Genomic DNA, 27,863 nt, shown 5'->3' with positions numbered 1-27,863 from the left:
AGAATCTCTGTGGATAAGACATTAACACCACAAGGGTAGAGCTGAGCTACAGGAGTCAGACGCAGTCAAGATGAGGACCCCAGGTCCAGGAGGACAAACAGGCAGACAGATCTATAACACATCTAGTCATGGGAAGAGTGAAAATGTTATTTATTTAAGAACTGATTTACCTAAATTATTTCATCCTGTTTTTTTTTTTTTAAGATGTATTTATTTATTATCATGTATAGTGTTCTGCCTGCACACCAGAAGAGGGCACCAGATCTCATTACAGATGGTTGTGAGCCACCATGTGGTTGCTGGGAATTGAACTCATGACCTCTGGAAGAACAGCCAGTGCTCTTAACCTCTGAGCCATCTCTCCAGCTCCAACATTCTTTTTTTTTTTTTTTCCCCCATAGCTGAGGACCGAACCCAGGGCCTTGCGATTACTAGGCAAGCGCTTCTACCACTGAGCTAAATCCCCAAGCTTTCATCCTGTTTTAAATCTAAAGGTTCCAAGATAAACTGTTGACCCAGATATATAAAAGACGAATTATATTGTGATGTATGATAAAACATGTTAGGATTATTTGTGAAACTGAAAATACCTTTATATGTCTTTATGTAGATTAAGCAGGCTTTAAATGACCATTTTCTCCTCTAGTCCCAAATTTCCAGAGTTGAATCTCTCCTTGACTTGGTGAAGATAAAGACCTTAGGCGCTGCGGGGGAGGAGAGCTCAGCCAGTAACATGTTTACCATGTGAGCATAAGGACCTGAGTTTGAGTCCCAGAACCCACGTGGAAAGCTGCCTGCCTGTCATTCCAGGCCTGGGGAGGTGGAGAGAGCAGGTCCCTGGAGGTCGCCGGCCAGCCAGTCCAGCTCCACATTGAGTAAGCCACTCTGTCTCAAAGAAATATGGTAAAGATGGATTGAGGGAAGACACACACAGTCAATCTGTGGTCTACACAGGCAGGCAGGCAGACAGACAGACATGGACCTTAAAAAGTATGTTTTCTTTTTTTTTTTTTTTAATTTTTATTTTATGTGCATTAGTATGAGGGTGTTGGATACCGCTGGAACTGGAGTTACAGACAGTTATGAGCTGCCATGTGGGTGCTGGGAATTGAACCACGGTCCTCTATAAGAGCAGCAGGTGCTCTAAACCGCTGAGCCGTATCTCCAGCTCCGAAAAGTATGTTTTCAAGTCAATCTTTTGTAATACTGCAGCATTACTCTGGGAATTCTTATCCTCCACTGGCTGTGTCTGCTACCAACTAGTCATGTGACCTTGTTAAGACCTTGATGACACTCAGTGAACACTATAGTGGCTGCTGACAGACAGTTGAGCAAACTAAAGTGTTCGTGTTTCACCAGTCCAAATCGATTATCTTTGCAAACACAAGTTGCAGTTCCTTCTAGGTCTCACACACACACACACACACACACACACACACACACACACACACATTGTAGGATACGAACCTTTCTTTTAACATTGGCCACTCCCCTCCCCACCCCATTCCCAGTATTGCTTAACTGGGATCTTTTCTTGTCCAAAAAGGCTGGGTGGATCTACATCCACACTCTATGATGAGTGCACCACCTGGTGGTAGACTCGAGTTGCCTTAGCCAGGTCGCCACAGAAGGTCATGGACAAGGGGTCATGCGGGAGAGTCCTTCAAAGGTTCAGAAACAAGTGTTGGCCTTCATTATCAGACCCATTTTCCTTGCCTACCTCCCCTCTACATAGCTCAACCTATTTCTAACCTTCACCAGCATTTTTACTTTAAAGGCGTATTTATTTTGTACATGTATTTGCCTTCATGCTTTTATGTGTACCACATGTGTGCAGGAGGCTGTGGAGACCAGAAGAGGGCATCAGATCCCCTGGAACTGGAGTTGCAAGTGGTTGTGACCCTTTGTGTGGGCTCTGGAAACCAAACTCAGGTCCTTGCAAGCACGCTTACTGAGCCGTCTCTCCATCCCTATATTTTTATTTTAATGTGAAAGACATTCATGCTCCTGAGTAATAAACCTATGAAATGCAGCATGTAAGAGCAGAGCTCAGCAAGAACATGAATAAAGACACCAGTACAAGTTTATGATAGCCCAGGAGAGCATCTTGACACAGGCAACTAACAGACAGGACTATGGGTACAAAGGCTAGTCTGAATAACAGTGAAACCCTGTCTCAAGAGAAAAAGAAGGTGGGCTGGAGAGATGGCTCATCTGTTTAGACCACACAGTGCTCTTGTAGGGTCCCCAGAACCCACATCAGGCAGCTCCCAACCACCTGTGACTCTGGCTGTTAGAAGGTGTTCACACACATGCACGCACTTCAGATAATCAACAACTGTGCTGGGAAAGGTTGCTACACAGAGAAACCCTGTCTTGAAAGACAACAAAGAGCCGGGCGGTGGTGGTGGTGGTGGGGTGGGGCGGCGGCGGCGGCGGGGCGGCGGCGGCGGCGGCGGTGGCGCATGCCTTTAATCCCAGCACTCAGGTAGGCAGAGCAGGTGGATCTTTGTGAGTTTGAGGCTAGCCTGGTCTACAGAGCGCGATCCAGGAAAGGTGCAAAGCTACACAGAGAAACCCTGTCTCGAAAAACCAAAAAAAAAGAAAAAAAAAAAAAAGAAAAACAACAAACAAAAACAACTAGATCCGGGCCATCCCACTTCAAATGATTTAATTAAGAAAAATCTCTCACAGATGTGCCCAGCTGTTTGGATTTTAGTTAATTCCAGATGTGGTCAAGATGACAACCAAGAATAGCCATTACAACCCTTTACTACCACTTTCTATAATCCCACTTCATCGGCTGTGTCAGCCTCTTTGCCTTCATCTTGCAAGACTCTAACACCTTTTTCCCCTAACATCTAACTCGGACTGTGGGGCTGTTCTTCCCCAAGGCCTTAGGGATAGCCCTCACCATTTTGGCCAGGCCCTACAATGTGACCGATCTACCCAGCACCTCCCCTCTCGAGATGTCTTACAATGCTGACGACTTTCTTCTCTGCAGCCCCTTCCAGGAACTATGTCTTGCCCACACCACCAAATTCCTCAATGCCCTGGCTGCCTGGGGTTATCAGGCGCGGCGGCTATTCTGGGTTGTCAGCTTGGCTATAGTTGGGATGAACTATAATCCAGAAATAGAGGGCACACTTGTGAACCAGATCTCGATGCAAGAAGACAACATGCCTTTGTTCCAGATCTCCAGGCTGGAAGGCACACCTTTAACCTGGGCCACATGTTCTGCTGGAAGCCTATAGAAGGGCAGTGGAAGAAGGAAGAGTTGGTTCTTCACCTGCTTGCCTTCACCTTGTCAGCATACACGTTCCTTCTTCGGGATCCCAGCAGACCAGCTGAGACACCCAGCCTCGTGGGACTGAGCAGCTCCTAGATTCTTGGACTTTCCATTCGTAACTAGCCATTGTTGGACTGCAGCCTGTAAGTCATTCCAATAAATTCCCACATATATACTCATTCAATATATATATATATATTCATTCCATAAGATCTGTGACTCTAGGAACCCTGAATAATACACCAGGTCACCAAAAACAAGGCCCAAATTACCCTAACTACTGCCCAACACTTGGCCCTATTCATCTCTCACCGGTCCAGACCCCCTCCTGCTCTCAGGACTCTGTCATTTCTGTATGTGTATCCCCAGCTTCTCTTTCATGGCTCACCCCTGATATATGACCTCCACAGAGCCCTGGACAAACCTCTCCTGACTCCTCCTCACTAACAACCAATCCGGTCTCTGAAACAAGCGTTAGCTCGTACCTCTCCACCTCACTCTACCAAGCCCTGCTAAACTCTTCTCCATCTTCATTCATGCCAATCAGGGCCAGACCCCAGCCCTCCCAAGCCAAATGTGCGGAAATGCCTTTTCTCCCGTGGCATTCCTCTCCAAACAACCAGAAGTAGTTACTGGAGGCTGAGGTTAGCCTCCTTGCCTATAGGTCCTGGCAGCCGCTGTTCTTCTTATCATCAAGGCTAACAAAATCTCAGTCAGTGGCCCCCCCTAACTATTTATTCCACACACTACCTCAAAGACCTCCTCAGCCACCAACCCCATCAATCATTACCTCCTCTAGTGTTCAGATCTTCCATACCTATCTCCTAGGTCCCAATTTATCAATTGAATTCTGACCCACTCTCAAGCGCCCATATCTTCCCCATCTCAGACTCCACTCTCTTGATCCACTCCAGTGTCAAGGCCTCTGACCTCTTAGCATATTCACACATCTTCACACAGGATCCCCCCATCATTGATACTTCCACCCCACACTGGCTTATATAAGGGAGTTCACAAAAAAACACCTCCTTATGCCATAATCCTAGGACATCCTTAGTCCCCCAATATCTATACCGCCATATATGTCAAATCCCTAGCCCCAGTCACCACACCTCAAGAGGCAGAACTAACCACTTTTATTATTGTCACACTGGCCAATGTTCTCCCTAAATATACACGTAGACTCCAAATATGCCTACACTACCATCCATTCCAACATCCTTACAAAGGACTCCCATTATCAGCTCTACCCTCATATACAACCTTTGGGAGGTAGCTCTCCTTCCACTTTGGGCAGATTTTATTCATGGCCAAGGATACCTGCTGTGGGATGGTCTGTATGTTAAATTGTTCTGATTGGTCAATAAATAAAACACTGACTGGCCAGTGGCCAGGCAGGAAGTATAGGCGGGACTAACAGAGAGGAGAATTGAGGGACAGGAAGGCAGAGGGAGAGACTGCCAGCCGCCACCATGACAAGCAGCATGTGAAGATGCCGGTAAGCCATGAGCTACATGGCAAAGTATAGATTTATGGAAATGGATTAATTTAAACTATAAGAACAGTTAGCAAGAAGCCTGCCATGGCCATACAGTTTGTAAGCAATATAAGTCTCTGTGTTTACTTGGTTGGGTCTGAGCAGCTGTGGGACTGGCGGGTGACAAAGATTTGTCCTGACTGTGGGCAAGGCAGGAAAACTCTAGCTACAGATACCAAGAGTACAGACAATGCATTTCTATTTCTAGTAATAATGCTGACTTGTTGACAGCATTCATGCACCTTGACCATACAAAATCCCCACTCCAGATCATAGCCACCAGACTTTATTAAATACACCTGACCCCCCCCCACACACACACACACCTCCACTGATCCATCCTGTCCTATCTACATGCCCTATTTCATCCCTCCATCCAGGCTCACATAACCTTTGTCCAAAACCACATCTTATCACAACCCTCAGACAAATAGTTTTTAATAACAGCTCACTATACTTCCTTCACCTGCCAATAAACTTAACCAACATCTGACATTCCTTGCTCACCACTTGCCGGATACAGGGCCTTCAATCCAGTGTGGACTAGCAGATCAACTTCACATCATCCCACTCAGAAAACACAAATACCTTCTGTGGTGGTTTAAATAAAAATGGCCCCCAAAGGCCCATAGGGAGTGGCACTATTAGGAGGTCTGGCCTTTTTGGAGTAGATGTGGCTTTGTTGGAGGAGGTGTGTCACTGGGGGTGGGCTTTGAGGTCTCAGATGCTCAAGCCAGGCCCAGTCTGTCACTGTCACTTCCTGCTGCCTGCTGATCCAGATATAGAACTCTCAGCTACCTCTCCAGCATCATGTCTGCCTGCATGCTGCCATGCTTCCCGCCATGATAATAGACCAAACCTCTGAACCGGTAAGCCAGCAAGAGTTGCTGTGGTCATGGTGCCTCTTCACAGCAATAGAAACCCTAAGGATGGATAGAGGCCTTCCCCTCCATTAACAAAAGAGGCCACATGGTAGCCCACACCTCTTTACCCATCACATTATCCCCTGATATGGGTTACATACAATTGGATAATGGTCCCAAGGTCACCTCTTCCACTACTCAATGGATAGCCCATTTTCTTCACATTCCCTGAAAATTCCATATTCCTTATCATCCCCAATCATTAGAAAAAGTTGAATGATCCAACCACATTTTAAAAGATATCCTCACTGAATGCCTATCCTTGGCCTTACTTAAGATCAGGGCCCTGCCAAAGAAACCCACTAACCTTAGCTTCCTTAAGCTCCTTTATGGAAGACCTCTCATCCTTCTAGGGATACACCTAAGGAACCCAATATTTTCTCCCTCACTAGTTCCTCCCCTCCTATCCTCTCTTGGATACCTTGTAGGGTGACCTGAACCACTAGGTGGTTCTTCAGTGACAAGTTCCTGAGAGAGAGGACCAGGAGATGAGAATATAAAGAAGATAGAAAAGTTAGGCATCAGATGATCTTGTATTAGCCACGTCTTATGCCAATTAAGTTTATTAAGAAGTGCAGCAGCCGTGGTGGTGGCACACGCCTTTAATCCCAGCACTTGGGAGGCAGAAGCAGGCGGATCTCTGTGAGTTCGACACCAGTCTGGGCTACAGAGTGAGTTCTAGGATAGGCTCCAAAGATACACAGAGAAACCCTGTCTTGAAAGAAAAAAAAAAAAAAAAAAGTGCAGCATCAGGTCTGGAGAGATGGCTCAGTGGTTAAGAGCATGGACTGCTTTTCCAGAGGATCTGGGTTCAGTTCCCAGCACCCACATGACAGCTCATAACTGTCTATAACTCCAGTGTCAGGGGACCTGACACCCATGGCAAAACACCAATATATATAAAATAGAAGTAAATAAATTTTAAAAATGTACAGCGATGTAGTGGGTAGCCATTCCAGCTTGGATCTGGAAGTTCCGACCCCCACTGAGACTCTGGCAACTGTCACACCTATGAGGCGGGGCGAGGGGAGGCGCCTGGGGACCCGAGATCTGGATGGGCCAGCGCTCTCTCTGTGTGCTCTCTCTGTGCCGGGACACTGAACGGTGAAAGTGGACTGGGCTCACCTTAGCCCTCTATTTTATCCTATACCTTCCCCGTGATGCTCTGTAGTCCTCCTCTGGTTCTGCTGGCACCCCTGGGTGCAGCTTCCAGTAGTAGGGCTGGTCACTGTAATCTCAAACCACCGGATCTGGAAATAAAATCTACTTCTAACTCTCTTTTACAGCACCCCCATTACAGCTCTAATCATCATACCCCATCACCCCAATTTCATCCCTGCCATGTCCCCCTTTTTCCCCGAACTTACCCGTTCACTGACCACAAAACCCACTTTACTATATCTGCTTCTGTCCTGATTCTGCACCCCATCTTGTCACTGCCATAACTGTCCCTTGGAACCAGACTTCACCCTGCACTAACTGTTGCTTCTTCCAGATGTCCCGTAGCTGGGTAGATAAGGGCCTGGCCAACCAGTCCCAGTGCACCAAAGGACAAAATGTGTCCCTTTATTTTGACACCTTTGGGGTAACGAGGTCAGGGTCCTGGTCTAATTGCAGTGACCTAGGATGGGAAAGATACTATGCCAACAACTATAAATTCCTTTGTTTAAAATATTACTAGGCCAGTGATTATGACAACGGGCAAGAATTTTATTGACTGTACTGGAGTTGCAAAACGGCCTACTCTGGTGGCCTAGACTCCCTCATCCATAATCTCAGACCCCCACCCCACTGCACACCGGGAAACTGCAACCTGGTAAGGTAACTGCAAATCCCTACACCCCAAGACTAGAGTTGGGGCCAGCAGCAAGCTGCAGGAATCAAGATTGATGGTTATGGAACGAATCTGGAAGACAAAACAGTTATCACAAAGACCTTCATCCCTTCCACCTCACTAACCCCCACCCCCACCACACACACCATTCAAGCCTCTATTCCCCAGTGTAAACCCCGAGCACCTCACTCCTGGGACCTACCACCTCACCCTCTGCTGACCCTGGCTAACTCCATCCATCAGCCCTTGGCCCACACTAAGTCTACCCTAGTTCAGGACTGCTAGGTCTGTATTCCCCTTCAGGACTAGGGACAGCCCTGAGTAGGGCTGGGCATATCTGGAATCGCTTCTCTAACCAAATCTTTGAAGATTACAACTCTCCTTAGTTCTCTAACTCCAACTCTTCTTGAACAAGTTACATGCATCACCAAAACCACAGCTAACAACTCCTCCTGTTCCAATTCAGTCATTATCCACAGGCCCATCAGAGTCCCTAATGCAACCCATTTCCTCTGCCTACAGGGGATCTTCCTCATAGAGTTTAACATACAGACCATTTGTTTTTATAGTTATTCTAATCCCCAATCTCAACATCTATAGGGGAGATGATTTTCTCCCACTACAAAAATACCCCAGTCCCCTGTCCTTCCCTTTCCCAGGCAAAATAGGCCCTTCCTGCAACTGCCCTCACCCTAATTTCTGTGCTGGGACTGGAACATACTACTTTAGCAGCTACAGCCTTAGGACTTTCCCAAATTACCCTAAACCAATTGGCAGAACAAATTGATCAAGATTTTGCCAATGTTCAATGGGCTGCCAATTGACTACAACAACTGAACCCACTGGCACTGATAGTTGTTCAGAACCAGAGGTCTCTCAACCCCGTGACAGCCCAGCACTTGTGCCTTCTCGAGGGAAAGATGATGTTATTATGCAAGTCAACCTGGGATAATAATGAATACCCTAGAACAACTAAAGCCCAGAATAGCCCGCCAAACATGACTGGGAACTCTGGCTCAGGGAATGAGGGGACAATGGGAATCACACCTGGCTAGCCCATTTTCTTGGCCCCCTCATTGGTGCCCTCTTGCTAATGACCCTAACCCAATGCATTATTAACTGTTTCCAAAGGTTCCTTCAAGACCAAATGGCTGCCATTACCCAATCCACCACTACAGAACAGATTAAAGCCATGCTTCTTCTACATCTGGTCAAACCTGCATATGTCCCTCTGGACTCTGAGGACCCCTCGTAGTCCCTGTTGACCACCCCTAACCAACAGGAAGTAGCCAGAGAGACACTTTCCCACCCATTCCTTTTTGTTGTTCTCAGAGTCTAGAATAAGGGTAAAAATATCTCAGTCTGGCAAATCCTTGGCTGGAACCACTCCCCTGACACACACACACACACACACACACACACACACGCACGCACGCACGCACGCACGCACGCACGCACGCACATGCTCAAGGATAAACCACCAGCACAGATAGTTCCTATCTGAAATCACAGAGGCAGAACTAAGTCCAGAAAATTTTCCACTGAACCTCCACGCTGAAAGGCTCTTCACCTTTCAAACCCTACAAAAGCTCAAAGTCCTGGTGCCATAGACCAACAATCTCCACTCCCACTGGGAGGTTATTGCTCCTGTTGTCTCTATTAAAGGGCATTCTGCTTCTGTTGAGGTCAAGGTCATGCTCTTTTCTTTCTACACTGTCCTGGTCCACTCCTGAGTTAACAAGCAGAAATGACTCACAGACAGCTGCATCATCAAAGCCTACCCCAGCCTGGGTGACAGCTCACCAAACCTGGAAGCCTAGAGCACACTGCACCAGTCTCAAAAAGGATTTACACCTCTTCAGACTGCTGGGCTGGTGTCAGCTTCTTTCTGGCTGCATGTGAATCCCTGCTTCTTGTTTGTGGCTTGTCTGAGAGGGACCCTCAGCAATCTTTATTATTTACTCTTAGGAGGGAGGAGCCTAGTGAATTTAGTCATTTCAAGGACCTCCTGAAGCTGTTTTGGGTTGTTGGCCTTCTGCATTATGGAGTTTCCATGGGAGATGAAATGTTTCGGTCTGGGAATGTTTCCAACTTGTAGAAAACTGCTACATAGCACTCCATTCCTTTACTCATTCTTCTATTCTTTCTGCCTCCACCCCTTGGGCAATGATCCTTGAACCTTAGAGGGCGTGACTATAGATGTCCAAATGTGGAGGTTTGAATTGCTCCAGTAGGCTTCTATGTTTGAATGCTTAGTCATCAGGGAGTAGCACTATTTGAAAGGATTGGAGGTCTGGCCTTGTTGGAGGAAGTGTGTCACTGGGCTCTGAGGTTTCAAAAAGCACATTCCAAGGCCAGAGTCTCTCTTCCCGCTGCCTGTGGATCCAGATGTAGAAATCTCAGCTATTTCTCTAGCACCATGTCTGCCTGCATGCCACCATGCTGTCTTGCCATGATAAAGGATTAAACCCCCGAAACAGTAGGCAAGCCCCATCAAATGCTTTCTTTTATAAGAGTTGCCATGGTTGCTGGGTGGTGGTGGTGGTGGTGGTGGTGGTGGTGGTGGTGGTGGTGGTGGTGGTGGTGCACGCCTTTAATCCCAGCACTGGGTGGAGGCGTGCAGAGCCAGGTGGATCTCTGTGAGTTCAAGGCCAGCCTGGTCTACAGAGCAAGATCAAGGACAGGCACCAAAACTACACAGAGAAACCCTGTCTCAAAAAACAAAACAAAAAGAAGAAGAAGAAGAAGAAGAAGAAGAAGAAGAAGAAGAAGAAGAAGAAGAAGAGGAAGAGGAAGAGGAAGAGGAAGAAGAAGGAGTTGCTATGGTCACAGTGTCTCTTCACAGCCATTAGAACACTGACTACGTGAAAGGACCAGTGGACTCAGCACAGGACACACCAAGACCAAGGAGATTTATTTGCCCCACAGGGACAGAGGGCAGAGACTAAGAAACAAAGACAGGAGATGGAGGATGAGGAAGAAGGAGAAAGGAACGAGGGAGAGGGGGGAGGGATATTTGCCACAGAGGAGACAGATGTGGCCTGCAGGCAAATGGCAGTCTATAAAAGGGAAGGGGGAAAGCCCATGTTAGGATGAGCTGGTTTGTTTTGATTGGGCATGGCAATTAGGGGAGCCCAAAGGGGGCTTTTGATTGCTGGACTTCAACACTTTGATAGCTGACCTTGGTGGTCAGCCTCAGGAGGAGGAAGTGGCCAAATAAGGGACTAGACCTTGGTGACCAGCTTTAGGGATAAAATCTATGGTTTAAAAGGGAGAGGGTATAGGGGAAGGGCAAGACCTGCCAGAGCCCTTCACTAAGACACCACCACTGTGCCACAGGAACAAGTCACGTGTTCTTAAGGACCTCACCTCTGGCTATGGGTTAAAGCTGACAACAGCAGTGATCTACGAGCTATGATCCATTAAACACACACATAGAAGGCAGTTTGACAGGCACATCACGTCAATCTGGTAAAACAATAGAGCTTATCTTCTCACCGGGACCTACGACCTCTCCAACCACAAATTTTTGTCCTGACGTACAACGCAAAATGTGCAACTCCCTTTTGTAGAACGGGCCTTAAACCTTGTCAGTCTTCCCCATGATGCGTGAGCCACTGTTGCACAAGCAGGCAATCCCCTGCCTGGCATATCAGAATGGTAGCACACGGAATCCAAGCAGGCATGGTGGGGACAGCTCTCCACATGAACTCCTCGGGCATGACAAAAGCCAGCCAGCAGGGTGGGAGCTCCCATCCAGTCACACCTGGTTTGATTTCTCCACGTCCTATTCAGCAATAGGGTCTCGCTGTCTAGTTCTGACACACAGCCAATACTGGACGCAATAGTCTTTATAGCTTGTGGGGTCTCCGGGCTTCCTTGACCAACAATTCCTAGAGAAGTAGCCCATCACGGGCAGTGGGGTTTTTCATTCAATAATCTTATAACCTCTGGGACTGTCCTTTTACCCATTCAGGGTTCATTTTGGATTTAAACTCTTTGGCTATTGTTTAAGCAATCCATTTTTGCTTTCAATTAACCCAGCCCCAGTAGGGTTGCAAGGTAAATGGAAGTACCTGGTTGTACTTGGTTATCTTCAGCCCAGTTTCGTACATCAACATTAGTGAAATGGCTAATTCTGTCACTACAGACTCCCATGGGTGAGACACTTGATGATGGCGCCCCCTGTTGCTCGCCTGCTCAGGAACGCTTGTAAGAGGCCGGTGGCAGTATCCACATGGGTGAGGGAGTATCTGCATTTCTCACCGACAGGCACAGGCTCTATGAAGTCTACCTGCCAACCTCTCACGGGACAGGTTGATGTATATGTGTCCCATCAGGGCATCCATTTGTCATCAGGAACAGGACTCATATGTTTGGACAGCGTGAAAAAACATCAGACTATCTCAAGGAATGCCAACAGCCTTAACTATTTTCCAGCCCGTGTTTGCTCCCTGGTGGTCAGGCTTTATATGGACCCAGTGGGCCGCTTCCAAGGGTACCTGATGGGAAATGGTCTGTGCTTTGGTAAGGGCATCTGCTTCCCGACTTCCAGGGGAACTTAATGGGTTGTGGGCTGCTATATGGAAAACTCCCAGGGATTCTCCTGCATGTTGAACTCTGCTGTATATTTGTTGTCCCCATAGAGGCCAATGAAGTGTCTGCCAGTCCTTCTTTTTCCCCGCTAGGCCATACAGAAAGTGCGGCCTTTAAATACAAACCAAATGGCAGTAGAGATTGTCACAAGCTAAGTCTCATGAGTTATTACCCTCTGGACGGCTCTTAACTCAGACCATTGGCTACTTTTTCCTTTGCCCTTTTCTAACCACATGGTATCTGTGTTTATTTATATTGCTACAGCTACCCTTTTTTTTTTTTAAGATTTATTTATTTATTATGTATACAGAAGAGGGCGCCAGATCTCATTACAGATGGTTGTGAGCCACCATGTAGGTGCTGGGAATTGAACTCAGGACCTCTGGAAGAGCAATCAGTGCTCTTAACCTCTGAGCCATCTCTTCAGCCCGCTACCCATTCTTGTTTGGTATGCCTGCCGGTATCATCTGTGTATCAAGCACATGCAGGGATGTGTGGGATCCCTTTTGGTACTTCATCTGGCTTAGCTCTTGACTCAATTACTGAGGGATGAGCACTGGTTTGAAAGGACACTGGTCCTAGGACAGCCTGCATGGCATTGGTGACGGGGCTTGCATATACCATGCCTCACCGCTGTAAGTATGTGTGCCCCCTTTACAGGGCTTGATTCTGTGTCACGTTGGAAAGCGGTCTGACCAGAAGGCCTTCAGTCCAGCCCTCTATGGGGTGAGCTGGTTTCCCAGTCACTGAGGTGGAACCTATAAGAGTCTAGTGCTGTGCATTAAATTTCTGCTCCTTTCCTTGACTGAGATCGAAGCCCTGCTAGAGCCCTTTGCTCAGGCTGCTTTTGCCAAAGCCCCAGCTACAACCCTCTGAATTCCTGGTAACTTCTAACAGGAAGGGACAATGGGGTAGCGGGACACACAGCTGTTCAGCCTGCCCTACAAGGATCTCAGCTTGCAAAAGCCTCCTGAGCCTTCCTGTCCCAATCTCATATAATACTCTCCTTTATCAAGTTACACATGATGGGCAGCTTGGGCAAGATGGGGTATGAAAATCCATCGATATCCCAAGAGCCCCCCAAATGCCTGTAGCTACTTTACAGCAGGTACAGTCTGTTGTAGGGTTTTGTCCAAAACATTGTCAAGTATCATACATGTCTGACCAGACCATAATACCCCCCAAGAACTCTGCAGCTGTCCCCAGCCTTTGCACCTTATGCGGACTGATCTCCTGTCCTCCATCCTGTAGATGCACCTGGTTGTCTCTCCAGTGGCTTCCCAAATCTGCAAAACACTCAGAGGTTAACCTCATGTCATCTATATAAGAGAACCTTCTCCAGAAGACGGGCAGGACAAGGCAGCATCCGGAAGCACCATCCAAAGATCCATACAGAGACAACTTCGGTGAAGCTCTCGGAAAGTCCGTTGTCACCTGTTCTGAGCAGGTGTCAGGCCATCCCGGATGCTCACAACTAAGAAGACACTAAAGTCAGATATAGGCAAGATCTAAAAGACGGCGTGAAAAGGTTCCATCCGTTTGTATCGATTGCTTCCTTGACAGATCAAGGTTGGTACCAAAGTGTGGATAGGAAGTACTGACTTAATTCGATCTCTGTAATCCTCGCTCATTCTGTGTGGGCCATTAAATATTCACATATCACGGAGCTCTTTCAGCTCTATCCATGGCACCTCCCTGTATTTCTCCACCCTTGATGAACTCAGCGGGCCTGGTGTAATGTGCTTAGACCTATCCCGGAACATGGCCCTACTCTCCCCGGCTGCACCTGCAGGCTCCCTGGGTCAGAAAGGCCCTGGATTGGCACTACAGCTGCAGCCAAAGCTGTTGTTCTCTACTCACCACACCCTGGCTGGGCAAACCCTCTCAACCTCTAGTATGACCTTTTTCTAGAAAGAAATACACCCTGCAAGCCGGGCGGTGGTGGAGCACACCTTTAATCCCAGCACTTGGGAAGCAGAGGCAGGTGGACCTCTGTTGAGTTCGAGACAGACTGAGTTCCAGGGTAGGCTCCAAAGCTACACAGAGAAATCTTGTCTCGAAAAACAAAACAAAACAGAAAGAGAGAGAGAGAGAGAGAGAGAGAGAGAGAGAGAGAGAGAGAGAAAGGAAGAAGGAAGGAAGGAAGGAAGGAAGGAAGGAAGAAAGAAAGAAAAAGAAAGAAAGAAAGAAAGAAAGAAAGAAAGAAAGAAAGAAAGAAAGAAAGAAAGAAAGAAAGAAAGAAAGACACCCTGCTTAGTCTCAGGGGATAATTACCTTCCTGGGACAGGCTTGGTCATTGTCACCTGCATTATCTTATCACAGATAGCTTCTGTGACCTGCTTCCCAGTCTTTACAGCTCCCCAGAAGCTCCTTAGCACATGGCTTGGCTTTCTATCTGCTTTTTTTTCTCCTAGAAATTCTGGCTCGACACAAAGCTAGCCACGTTAGCCTTTAAATAACCCAGGCAAATCTCTCCCTCTGCTTGGCCCTTTTATGTTCTCCTCTGGCTTGCTCTTCTAATTTATGGACATTCTTTTTTTTTTCCCTTTTATTTTATTTTACAATACCATTCAGTTCTACATATCAGCCACAGGTTCCCCTGTTCTCCCCCCTCCCACCCCCTCCCCTTACCCCAGCGCACCCCCCATTCCCACCTCCTCCAGGGCAAAGCCTCCCCCACCCCAGGACTGCGATCAACCTGGTAGACTCAGTCCAGGCAGGTTATGGACATTCTTTACACGCTGGTCTAAGTCACCGAGAGCTGCCAAACCTTTCCTAGTTTATAAAAACCTCTCCCCACCAAAGGGCTCCTCAGCAAAGCTGCTATGGTGGCTTCAGTAAAAATGGCCCCCAAAGGCTCATATATTTATTTGCATGTTTGGTCCCGAGCTGATGAACTGTTTGGAAAGAAGGAGCAGGTATGGGGGCCTGTGGGAGGGGGCATGCTACTGGGAGTGGGCTTTGAGCTTTCCAAAGCCCACCTGAGGCCCAGTCTCTGTCTCTCTCTCTCATCTCTTTCTCTCCTCCACCGCTCCAGCACCATGGCTTCCCGCACGCCACCATGCTCTCCACCATGAAGATAATGGACCAACCCTCTGAAACTCTCAGCAAGCCACCAACTAAAGGCTTTCCTTTGTAAGAGCTGCCTTGGTCAAGGTGTCTCCTCACGGCAACAGAAGGAGAACTAAGAGAGCTGCTTTGACCTCATGCAAGCTTTGAGGTCCCTGCTGGATCAACCTTTTTAAAACTCCTCTGTGAACATAGTTCTATCTGGCCCCTTGAACTGGGGTGCAAACGCAGCTTCTCTTGTTTCTAGCCGCCTTAGAAACACCTGTGGCCCCTCTACGGTCCTCCAGGCCCTGGTATTTCTGGGCATCTCGAATGGAAACAACCAAGCTTACCTAACGCCTCTGAGAAGCCAGTCCTTCGGCGACTGAGTTCCGCCACACGGTTATGCAGCCTTTACCGTAAGGAGAGAAGGGTAGCTTTCTGCCTCTATGGCAGTCAGACTGATTCCGTCCACTCCTGTGTCCCACAGCCTTACAAGCCAGGCGGTGACAGGTTCTTCTTCTTTTTTTTTTTTTTTTGGTTTTTTGAGACAGGGTTTCTCTGTGTAGCTTTGCGCCTTTCCTGGAACTGGCTTTGGAGACCAGGCTGGCCTCGAACTCACAGAGATCCGCCTGGCTCTGCCTCCCGAGTGCTGCGATTAAAGGCCTGCGCCACCACCGCCCGGCCAGGTTCACTTTAATTGCCTGTTTAAGTTTCCCCTAACTCCAGCAGCTCAAGGGCTGTTTCCTGGACCATCATCGTTCAGGCCCCCACTGGCTCACATATTCCCCCCTGCCCTTTTTTTTTCTACTAAAGGTGGGACTTGATGGGTGTCGTCTACCATCTTTGCACGTCTCTCTCATTCTCTCATTCGTCCAATTTACTAGCCAAATCAGAGGCTAACCTGGAAAACGCTAGCCACATCTCCTATTCTTGTTACACAAACACATTCCTGCTCAGCCTACATCTCAGCCTCAGATGCATTTCTAACTGCACACAACAGTGGCCAGGCAACCTCCACCGCGGCTTGCCAACAACCTTGACCCTCGTGTCCTAAAAGACTGCCAAGTTTCCTCCAAACCCTTCAGGGTATTTCATATGCCTGTGCCGGATCCCACGGATCAAGCAGGCATGCCACCCCATACCACGGAGATGAAGACTGTCGAGCTGTGATTCCTCCCACAGACACGCCTCATCCTGATGGCTCAGCCTTCGCCGCATGTCTCGCTGTTGCGAGGCTCTCTCTGGCATGAGAGTCTCATTTCACTCCCACACCACTGAGAGTGGAAGAGGAGGCGTTTTCTCGCTGTGGCCCGAAGCCAGGGTAGCTCCCGAAAGACTTTAACCCCGAGTGCGGTTTGCACTTTCATTTCACGTTACGTTGAAAATGGCTTCTCAGGCCAGGAGGTGGCGGCGCACACCTTTAATCCCAGCACTCCGGAGGCAGAGCCAGGTGGATCTCTGTGAGTTCGAGGCCAGCCTGGTCTCCAAAGCGAGTTCCAGGAAAGGTGCAAAGCTACACAGAGAAACCTTGTCTCGAAAAAAAAACAAAAAAAAGGGAGGGTTTTAGATAACAACATAGGGAAAATGTATACTATTTGTGTGGCCTTGTTTTTAAAGTATGCTGCTTTATGGTTAAGAAAAATGTCTTTTATTTGTTTGTTGTTTCCATCATTCTTGATTACGGTGTTTTTCAACACAGGCATGAACCTTCCACACTTGAACAAAGCAGGCTGAGCGCCAGCGCCCTTGCTTGGTCCCTCTCCTCTGCTTTTGAACTATGAAAGCAGGAGAACCAGCTCCTCCACATTCAGGCCGCTGTGACGTCCCCCATCCTTGTGGTACGTACGTACTCTCAGACTGTGAATGAAAACAAACTCAGGCTTCCTGAAGCTGCTTTTGTCGTCTAATTTGATTCAACAACTAGGAAGGTAATTAGTACAGCTATAACACTATAAAGCTAAAACCCAGTGAGGGCTTATTGGTGCTGGACAGTATTCTATGTGTTTTCCTTCACTATAAAATCTTGCACCAAAAATATAGCACACATTGAAAAAAAAAAGAAAAACCCAAAATCTTATTTTGATTATGTGTGTATATGTGAATGGGTGTGTGCACATGAATGCAGTGCCAACAGAAGCCAGAAGAGGGAGCTGGGTTCACTTGACCTTGTATTACAGGCAGTTGCTGGGAACTGAACTCCTGGCCTCTAGTGGAGCAGTACCTGCTCTTTAAAACTTGCTCTTTTTGTTGCTGTTGTTTGTTTGTTTGTCTGTTTGTTTTTCCAGACAAGGTTTCTCTGTGTAGCCCCTGGCTGTCTTGGAACTCAATCTGTAGACCAGGCTGGCCTTAAACTCAGAGACCTGCCTGCCTCTGTGTGGCACACCACTAAAAACTTCCTCTTAGTGACTCATGGATGTACTTATTTAAAACTAAACAAGTTTTATAGGGTAGAGGTTTATAGGGAAATGTGATATTTAGAGGGAACGTTATGGCCTTAGATTCATTTATTGATGAGCAAGTGAAAATAAATAAATGGTATTGGACACAAAGAGAACCATAGACTAAATCTAAAGAGAGAACCAAGCCTGGGCATGAAGGCTCATGGTTGTTGTTCTGTACAGTCCAGAGAATGATCTCCCACAGCTGTGGGTGGGTTCTGAATGAGTGGATTTATTAAATATACAGCAAGCAAAAGTATAGGAATAAAGCTAGCAGGAAGCAGCAGATACACAGAGATCACCCCAGGGAGCTGCCCACTTGAGAGAATAACAAAAGGTAACAACATTTACAACAACAACAGATCCGCAGATCCACTGGAGAGGCCCTGTGTAAGCAATTGGCAGGAGTTCCTGAATGAGAGTCCCAGACACCAAAAGATTCTTTCCATCAATGAGCGTCTACCTTTTCTCTTTCCCACTGCAGACATTTTTATATTATGATAAAATGATAGTAATGGGTTGTTAATCATTGACTGGTTCGCTTCTCTTGAGGACTAAGTGTTTCTGCTCTTGCAGCTGACTCAAATGTGTTGGAAACTTAGACAAGAGCTCTCCAGTTCTCTTTAAGAAGGCATAAACACATGACAAGTTATCAATATAGTGTACATTACACCTGTAACCCCAGCCCTTGGAAGGCTGAGGCGGGAGGTTCAAGGCTACCCTGGTCTGCAGTGTGAGAAAGTTTTGGCTTTGTTTATCAAAGGTGGCTAGCCCACCAAGGGCTAATATTTCATAAACATCCCCCAACTTTGTAAAACTCTTATGCAAACCTTCTAATCTGCCAACCTGGTAAAAACCTGTTTACCCCAAGACCTGACTGTATTACCCAGACTTGATAGCCTGGAGAAGCTGACGCCTTCCCCTTTCCTTCATTTCCTATGCCGATTATGAATTAGCCAATCACAACAGATTGTGAAATACAGTCCTGTTAATGGGATAAGACACAGTCACCACCTGTGTTAGAATAAAAACTTAGTGACCATTACTAGCCCGGTTTGGGTCATGGCACAGCATTTTTGCAAAAAGAAATCGCCTTACCTGATTCTTTTCTATTTGTTTATATTTTTCTTTGAGAATTATTCTTTTCCAACGATAGTGAGTTCCAGGACAGCCAGGACTACCTAGCAAGACCCTATTTCAAAGAAACAAACCACAACAACAAAAAAAAAAAAAAGGAAAGAAAGAAGGAAGAAGAGAGAGAGAGAGAGAGGAGGGAGGGAGGGAGGGAGGGGAAGTAAATTAAGACTGACCTTGAACTTGCCACGTAGCCAAGGCCTTAAACTGGAGCAATCCTCCTGCCTCAGTTTCCTCAATACTGGGATTATAAGTGTGCAACGCCACACTAAGAAGTACAATTTTGTACATGATCATGACTACTCATCTTTAATAACCATGTATGGTATGAAGGGTTAGTGATCTGAAAGGCCCAGGTGGAAAGGCCAGCTGGCATGACTGATAACACCTCTGTGCTGTTAGGATCCAGGAAGCCAGCTCACGGTATTTACCTCTCAGACTGCAAGGGAACTGACCTGCAGGAGGAGTCTTTCCTCCTACACAAAACTCTGTGCCCAAGCACACCATCTCCACTCCCTCAGAGAGAGTCAGGCCCTGCAATATTCTAACTGAAGGACAATCTGCCCTCATCGAGGTCAGTTTTAGTTTATATCCACGCCACCTTAGCCAATCCCAATCTGACACCATATATTTGAAACTGCCTTAAATGTTTTCACCAAAAATTAAACTAAAAATGGTATATGAGATCACTCATATGCTAAACAGCTTAATCTAGTCATCCCATTTGTGATGGTTTGAAAGAAAATGGCCCCCAAAGGGAGTGGCACTATTAGGAGGTGTGGCCTCGTTGGAGGAAGTGTGTCACTGTGGGGGCAGGCTTTGATGTCTCTTTTCCTCAAGCTTCCCTCAGTGTGACAGACAGTCGACTTCCTGTTGCCTGCATATCAACATGCATCAGCTACCTCTCCAGCACCATGTCTGCCTGCACACGGCCATGTCCTGCCATGATGATAATGGACTGAATCTCTGGACTGAAAGTGAGTCACCACAATTAAATGTTTTCCTTTGTCAAAGTTGTGGTGGTCACGGTCTTCACAGCAACAAGAAACTCTAAGACACCATGATATGAAAACATAATGTTCTTACTGCAAATGTACATAGTTCTACTTTTGAATTAAAAAACAGGCTTGGGCTAGGGCTATAACTCATTTGGCAGATTTTTACCTAGCAAGCATGTAGCCCTTCGTTTCATCCCCAGCTCCACTTCAAACGCAGCATGCTGGTGCACACTTGTCAGAAGCAGAGGAAGCCCTGAGCGAGTGAAGTCCTGAGGATGTGATTTTGACGTGGACACAGACTAGGACTCTGAAACCAACTAGCCCATGGAAAATTGGCAAACCCGTTACCCATATGGGTCAGGCTCAAGAGGGATCAGAAAGCTCTCCTGGGAGTCTGAGTCTGAGTGTTGATGGATGATGATCAGTGTGTGCAAAGACTTGCAACTTTGAGTTCTTCCTCCAGGGCTGTGTGAGACTGAGGCTGACCGAGAGTGGCCAGCTCCACCCCTGTGCTGGATTTAACACCCTGGAGCTCCAGGTTTCAGAGGTTAGGAAACCTCACCTGGTCCCAGTTCCATTGTGTGTACCCGTGTTCCTGTGCTGTGGGATGATCTGTATGTCCTGTGGGAGCCCTTCTTGGGTTCCTTGTGGCGTTACCCAGCAGGTCCGTATAGAGGATGATTAGGACCATGGGCCTGAGTGCAGGTGTTTGAGATGGTCTGCACTTGGCTGTGCTGTGGGATGGTCTGTATGTCAAGTTGTTCTGATTGGTTAATAAATAAAACCTGATCGTGTGCTGCAGATAGTCACAAGCGTGCAGAATACAGAGAGGTGCAGCCGCCTGCCTTTCTTCACCGCCTGCTATGATTTTGGTTTCTCACTTCATGCCAGGCGTTTCAAGCTATAACCGTTCGAGCCTGTACCCGGGTTCTCCATCAACAGCTACTTACACTTACACCCATAAATCCCCAGCACTTGAGAGATGGAGGCAGGAGGATCAGATGTTCAAGGTCATCCTTAAATACATAGTTGAGATCAAAGCCATGAAATACCACAGGTGATCCTGTCTCAAAAAATAAAGAAAAACCCACAAATTTTTATAAAAATAATAAAATATTCAAAGAGGACTTGCATGGACAGCAGGAAAGAACCTTCATGTCTCAAGTAGTAACAAAGTCATCCATTTTTAAAATAAACCAAAAATTGTCATAGAATCACTCCATGCCAAAGAAAACCGTTGGATGACAGACACACTCATGAAAAGATGCTTAACATCATTAGAAACTCACTTGGAAGCTACACATTGAAACAGGTGCTAGGGAGGTAGCTCAGCTGCATGGCGTTTACCTAGAATATGCAAGGTCTGGGGTGCCATCCCCGACACTGCAAATAAATACACATCCGGACCAGCAAGACACACCTGCAGTCCCAGTACTCAGGAAGCTGAGGCTGGACGTTAGCAAGTCAAGGAGAGAGAGAGAGAGAGAGAGAGAGAGAGAGAGAGAAGAGAGAGAGAGGAGAGGAGAGAGGAAGGGAGGAGAGACAGAGAGAGGAGGAAGAGAGAGAGAGAGAGAGAGAGAGAGAGAGAGAGACAGAGAGATGGGGGGGAGGGAGAGAGAGAGGGAGGGAGAGAGTGTGTGTGTGTATCTTTAAACTAATACATAAGGAGGCAGAGAAATGCTCAGCAGTGATAGGTGCCGCTCTTGCAGTAGGACCAGAGTTCTGCTCCTAGCACCCATGTCAGTCAATATACACCCACACGGAACTCCAAGGGTTTTGATTTCCTCTTCTGGATTCCTCAGGTTCTCTCTCTCTCTCTCTCTCTCTCTCTCTCTCTCTCTCTCTCTCTCTCTCTCTCTCTCTCTCTCACACACACACACACACACACACACACACACATTTTTTAAATATTAAATACATGAATAAATAAATAAAACATAACAAGGAGGAAACACATGAGCTATGAACCAAAGGCTGAGGGGCCCAGCTGGATCAGGCCCTCTGAATAGGTGAGACAGTTGATTGGCTTGATCTGTTTGGGAGGCATCCAGGCAGTGGGACCGGTCCTGTCCTCAGTGCATGAGTTAGCTGTTTGAAACCTGGGCCTTATGCAGGGACACTTGGCTCGGCCTGGGAGAAGGGGACTGAACCTGCCTGGACTGAATCTACCAGGTTGAACTCAATCCTCAGGGGAGTCTTTGCCCTGAAGGAGATGGGAATGGGGGTGGGCTGGGGGAAGGTGGGAATGGGGGTGGGTGGGAGAGGGAGATCAAGGGAATCCGTGGCTGATAAGTAAAATTAAATTAAATTATAAAATAAAAAAAACATAACAAGGAACCACAACACCTAATAGAATAGTTGAGATAGAGAACAACCTGGGGGGATTCTGGGTGCTGCTGAGGATTCAGAGTGACTGGGGCCCTCATTTGATGCTTGTGAGAGTACAAAATGGAAAGACCGTCTATGTATTAATCATACACTCCAACAATGCCACTTCTGGATGTCCAAGAAAACTGGAAACCTAAGTTTACAAGAAAATTATATAACCATTTTTAGCAACTTTTTTCATAAACACTGAAAAAAACCGGGAAGAACCCAAGTGTTCATCAACTGGCAAGTGACTAGAGGAACAAGTTCATCTAAATAATGAACGTGGCGGTTCAACGGAGGACTTGTTGACATACAAATCATGGGTGAAAAATCAAATGCATTGTGCTAAATGAAAGAAGCCAGGCTCAAAAGATTTCACAGCATGTGGACCTATTTATATGGCATTCTGCAAAAGGTAAATCTATAGAGACAGAAAACTGATCAGCAGATTGCCAGGCGCGGAGGTGGGGAAATCACTGGCTATAAAATCAAGCAAACAAGCAAACCATATAAAGAACATGTGTGGTTGATGGAGCAGTTCTAGTATTTATCATGGTGCCAGGAAGGATGGTTCACACGCCTATAGTTCCAGGCGCTTGGGAGGCTGAGACAGGAGGATTACTTGAGTCCAGGAGTTGGATTACTTGAGATCAGCCTAGGCAACTGTTCTACCTTACTTTTCTGTTGCTGTGATAAAACATTTCCACCAAAAGAAATATGGGGAGGAAAGGATTGATTTTTGCTGGCACTTCCAGGTAGTAGTCCATCACGGAGGAAAGCCAAGGCAGGAGCTTGAGGAATGAACCAGGAGACAGGACCTGAAGTAGAGACTGGGGGGGGGGAACACAGCTTACTGGCTTGCTTCCCCCGGCTTGTGCTCAGTCGGCTTTCGTATACAATCCAGGTCCACCTGCCTAGGGGTGGCACCCCCCAAGTGGGCTAGTGTGGTGATATTTTATTTGTGCTGAAATGTGGTGATATTTTATTTGTATGTTAATAAATAAAGTTTGCCTGGAGATCAGAGGACATAGATAGCCATCCATAAACAGAAGTCAGGCGGTGGTAGCACCCTCAATCTGATCACATGGCAGGCAGAGTCTCTGTGTGTTCAAGGACACAGCCAAGTGTGGTGACACACACATTTAATCCCAGTACCAACCATAGAGACCTGGAGGTCTGTATAGACAGGCAGTGACGAGGAAGTGAAGTGGCTGGGCTTAGAGCCAATGAGAAGGCAGAACAACAAGGCAATAAAGGCGCAGGTTAGACAGGAAGAAGCTGGTTCTCTTGGGAAGCTATGACGACATGGTGAGCTAAGGTTAGTTGGTGGCTACCACTATTTCTCTGATCTCTACGGCTTTCAACCCTGTATTTGGCTCTGTGTTTCTTATTTTTTTTTAAAGATTTATTTATTTATTATGCATACAGTGTTCTGTCTGTGTGTATCCCTGCAGGCCGGAAGAGGGCGCCGGAAGAAGGCACCAGCTCTCATTACAGATGGTTGTGAGCCACCATGTGGTTGCTGGGAATTGAACTCAGGTCCTCTGGAAGAGCAGTCAGTGCTCTTAACTGCTGAGCCATCTCTCCAGCCCCTGTGTTTCTTATTTAATAAGACTGTTTAGAAATTCATCTACAGGCTAGATCCTCCCACATCAACCAGCCACAGGTGTGGCCACAGGCTAATTTGATCAGGGCAAACCTGGAATTACAGGTGTGTGCCAGCACACATTCTTTATATGGTACTAGACATGGAACCCAAGGCCTCATGTATGCTAGGCCAGCCCTCTACAACTGAGCTATATATTTATATATGCTTAGCACAAAGTGCCCCCACTTCTTAGAAAAACCAAAACCTATGGTGAATTTACTTTATGTGTTAATAAACATCTAGAGACGTCCCAGCAGTTGGGAGAGAAAAGCAGGAGAATCAGAAGTTCAAGGTCATCCTCAGCTATATAGCAAATTCAAGGCTGGCCTGAGATGCATGAAGTCCTAAGTAAATAAGTAGTAAAAATAGTGCCGGGCGGTGGTGGCACACGCCTTTAATCCCAGCACTCGGGAGGCAGAGCCAGGTGGATCTCTGTGAGTTCAAGGCCAGCCTGGGCTACCAAGTGAGCTCCAGGAAAGGCACAAAGCTACGAAGAGAAACCCTGTCTCGAAAAACCAAAAAAAAATAAAATAAAATAAAGCGGTACAAAACAAAAACTTAATGAAATAGACTGACATCTGATGAGATTTACTGGGAGAGTCATACAAGCAAACAACCCCAGGAATATAGAACTGTAAAAAGGGACATGTTTATACATGTTTAAAAATGTAGTAACATTTTTAAAATCTAAATGATACCCTGGACCATTTCATACCAATTTGAATTTTTTGAACGGCCAGTGAGACGGCTCAGCAGATGGAAGTGCTCGCTGTGAACACCTGACACCCGAGTTCGACCCCTGGAAAGAGCCAACTCCACAAATTTGTCCTCTGACCTCCCTCCACATGAGCGCACACCCTGTGTGCACACACTTTCCCAATACACAACTGTAAATGAAATCTTAAAAACTGGTGTACTCAAATTGGTGCATTAAATTGACAACTCATCTCAATAAAATGGGAAGTCTAAGCCAATAATCCTTCAAGACACTGAACTCAGCTGGGTGTGGTGGCGAGCTCCTTGAATCCCAACATTTGGGAGGCAGGGGCAAGACGATCTCTGAGTTCAAAGCCAACCTGGTTTACATATCATGTTCCAGGAGAGCCATGGCTATAGAGAGAGACCCTGTCTCAAGCAAACAAAAAGACGCTGGACTCACAATCAAAGGTCTCCCATCAAAAGTCAACAGACAAAGCTGCACACAACTGTAATTCCAGCACTAGAGGAGCTGAGGTGGGAGGTTCTCAAGTTCAAAGCCAGCCTAGGCTACAGAGCAAGGCCCTGTTTTTAAGAAGAGCCAAGCTTGTACAATTTTATTGATCAGATATATCAAAATGTTAGGAAACAAAAAGTTCTACATCCAGTAAGAGCTTCAGAAAACTAGGAAGGGGGAGTGCCCCCATCCCCATTTCATTTTCTTAGGCTATTGCTTAGTCAAGCAAGGACAGGAACAAGAAAATCCCAAGCACTTTCACTCATGAACATAGAGGGAGAGCTAGAACCCAGCGGTGTGTTTCAGAACACCCACATAGGTGTGAGCCATCACAGCCAGGTAGTCTTAGCGGGACTCTAAGGGATGAAAGGATGGTTTCACAGCAGGAAACTCCATTATTATGCAAGATGGGAGAAAACATGTTATTTTAATAGTTACAGAAAAGGCATTTGGTAATGCGGAACACTGGTTATTATTAACAATTTCCAGGAATCTAGGGATGAAAAGAAATGTCCTTTACTCTATTGATATCCACAGTCAAGCATGCAGGCCAGGATTGCCGCGCAGGATTGCCAGCTCGGCCAGAGGATGCTGTAAGGCAATTGTTATGAAGGTGGCTGTGCTATTTGGGGTGGAATGTAGAGGCGATGCGGTTTCATTCTGGACTAGCGCCGACAGCAAGTAAGAACAGGATTGGATATTCTTTATTTTGTAAAGATTTGCTTATTTTACTTTATGTGGATGGGTGTTTGGCTGCATGTATGCTTAGGCACCACATGTGTGCTTGGCGCCCTCAGTGGTCAGAAGAGGGAGTCTGATCCCCTGGAACTGGAGTTATAGATGGTTGGGAGCCACCACATTCTCAAACAGTGGCCGACTGTCTTCATTAGAGTTTCTATTGCTGTAAGGAGACACCATGACCACAACAACTCTTATAAACAAAAAGCATTTAATTGGGGTGGCTTACATTTTCAGAGGTTCAGTCCATTATCACCGTGGTGCAACATGGTGGCATGCAGGCAGACATGGAGCTGGAGAAGGAACTGAGAGTCCTACATCTTGACCCACAGGCAACAGGAAGTGGTCTGAGACACTGGGTGTGGCTTGAGCATAGAGGAGACCTCAAAGCCCACTCCCACAGGGACACACTTCCTCCAACAAGGCTGTACCTACTCCAACAAAGCCACATCTCCCTATGACCTTATGGGGGCCAATGACATTCAAACTACCACACAGGGATTTGCGTTCGCTGGATACAGATGAAGGCATTTGCGAGAGAGTCGGGGTCTCCTTGCCTTCTCTGGGTGTGCACCTGACTGGAATCTCCAGGTGTTCAGCCACCTGGAGGCTCTCGATATGTTAATAACTTTAATCTAGGAAGTAGACCTTGGTTTCAAAGTTCTCTGCCTGACACCTGGTAATTATGGCATCTAGTATGCATTAAAACTTTGTATGGGGTCCGTCTACCTACAGGACATTTCACCATCCTCAGGGACCAGCTCCAAGCCACAGTCTCCAAGTCCATGCAGCTTGGCCTGTTGTTTGTTTATTACTCTTTTGGGGGGATCAGTACCCAGCTCCCAAATCACACATGGAAGCTTATTCTTATTTATGAATGCTTGGCCTTAGCTTGGCTTAGTTTCTTGCCAGCTTTTCTTAACTTATCCCATCTACCTTTTGCCTCTGGGCTTTTCCTGTTCTCTTTCTTCTGTAAATTTTACGTTTACTCCGTGGCTTGCTGTGTAGCTGGGTAACTGGACCCTCGTGTCCTCCTCCTTCCCAGGCTCCTTGATCTCTCTTTCCAAATTTCTCCCTCTATATGTTCACTCTGTCCGCCAGCCCTGCCTATCCTTTCTCCTGCCTCTTTATTGGCCGTTCAGTTCTTTATTAGACCATCGGGTCAGGTGGATCTTGGTATGATCCGTGACTACAGAAGGAGGAAAGAGCATCACATTGTGAGAATGGGGCGGGGCCAGGAGTGGAGCCAGCAGGAGAAAGCCAAGGCCAAGGATGACCAGAGGCACTAGAATCTAGGAAGAAGCAGGGGCAGATTCTTGAGCCTTCGGCGACATCAGGACCCTTGTCAACACCTTGATTTGGGGCATCTGGCTTTCGGCACCGAGACAATACAATCCTGTTACATTAAACACCCCATGTGGTGGTAATTTTTAAGGCAGTTCTAGAAAACTATTTTATCTGGAACTCCTGGCTCTCATCTCCATCCTCAGACTCCAGTGCCGCAGCTGCCGGGGGAGGCTGCCAGTCTCAACGCAAACTCAATAGCCACTCTCAGCTTTTTTTTTTTTTTTTTTTTTTTTTTTTTTGTTCTCTTTTTTGCACGACTCCAGCTCCCTTCAGACGCCCCTAGCCCCCTCCGTGCCTGTGCCCTCTCGGACCACGAGAAGGCCATCTCCTCCGCCGACGCTAGATGGCGCCAGAGGAATGAGCCAGCGCTTCTTCTTGGGCTCTGATTGGGTGCAACATGACTTGCCCGGATCCTATCTCCAAGCCAATGGTTCTTTCCGGAGAAAAGGGTGTCAGGGAGAGGAAAGCGGATCCCCCCCCCCCACGCACACACACCTCAAAACTGCCTTGCTAGCTCCGGCTCCCGCTTTGTAGCCTCGCAGCCTGGCACCCTCAGCTTTTGAGTGACAGTTCAGGGACCTGTGCCTCCCAGGCTGGCAAGAGGTCGCCCCGAGGATGCAGAAATGCTTGCCAGGGGAGTTTGGGGTGAACTTCCTGTCGTGTGAGGACTTCTGTCTGGCAGGGGACAGGCCGAGGACGGCAAAGACAGGCAGAGCTCCGCATCTTCAAATGCCGCCTTTAGTTGGG

Source organism: Peromyscus leucopus, chromosome 14 (assembly GCF_004664715.2).
Source record: "Peromyscus leucopus breed LL Stock chromosome 14, UCI_PerLeu_2.1, whole genome shotgun sequence".
Taxonomy (NCBI): domain Eukaryota; kingdom Metazoa; phylum Chordata; class Mammalia; order Rodentia; family Cricetidae; genus Peromyscus; species Peromyscus leucopus.
This window is presented reverse-complemented; position numbering follows the sequence as displayed.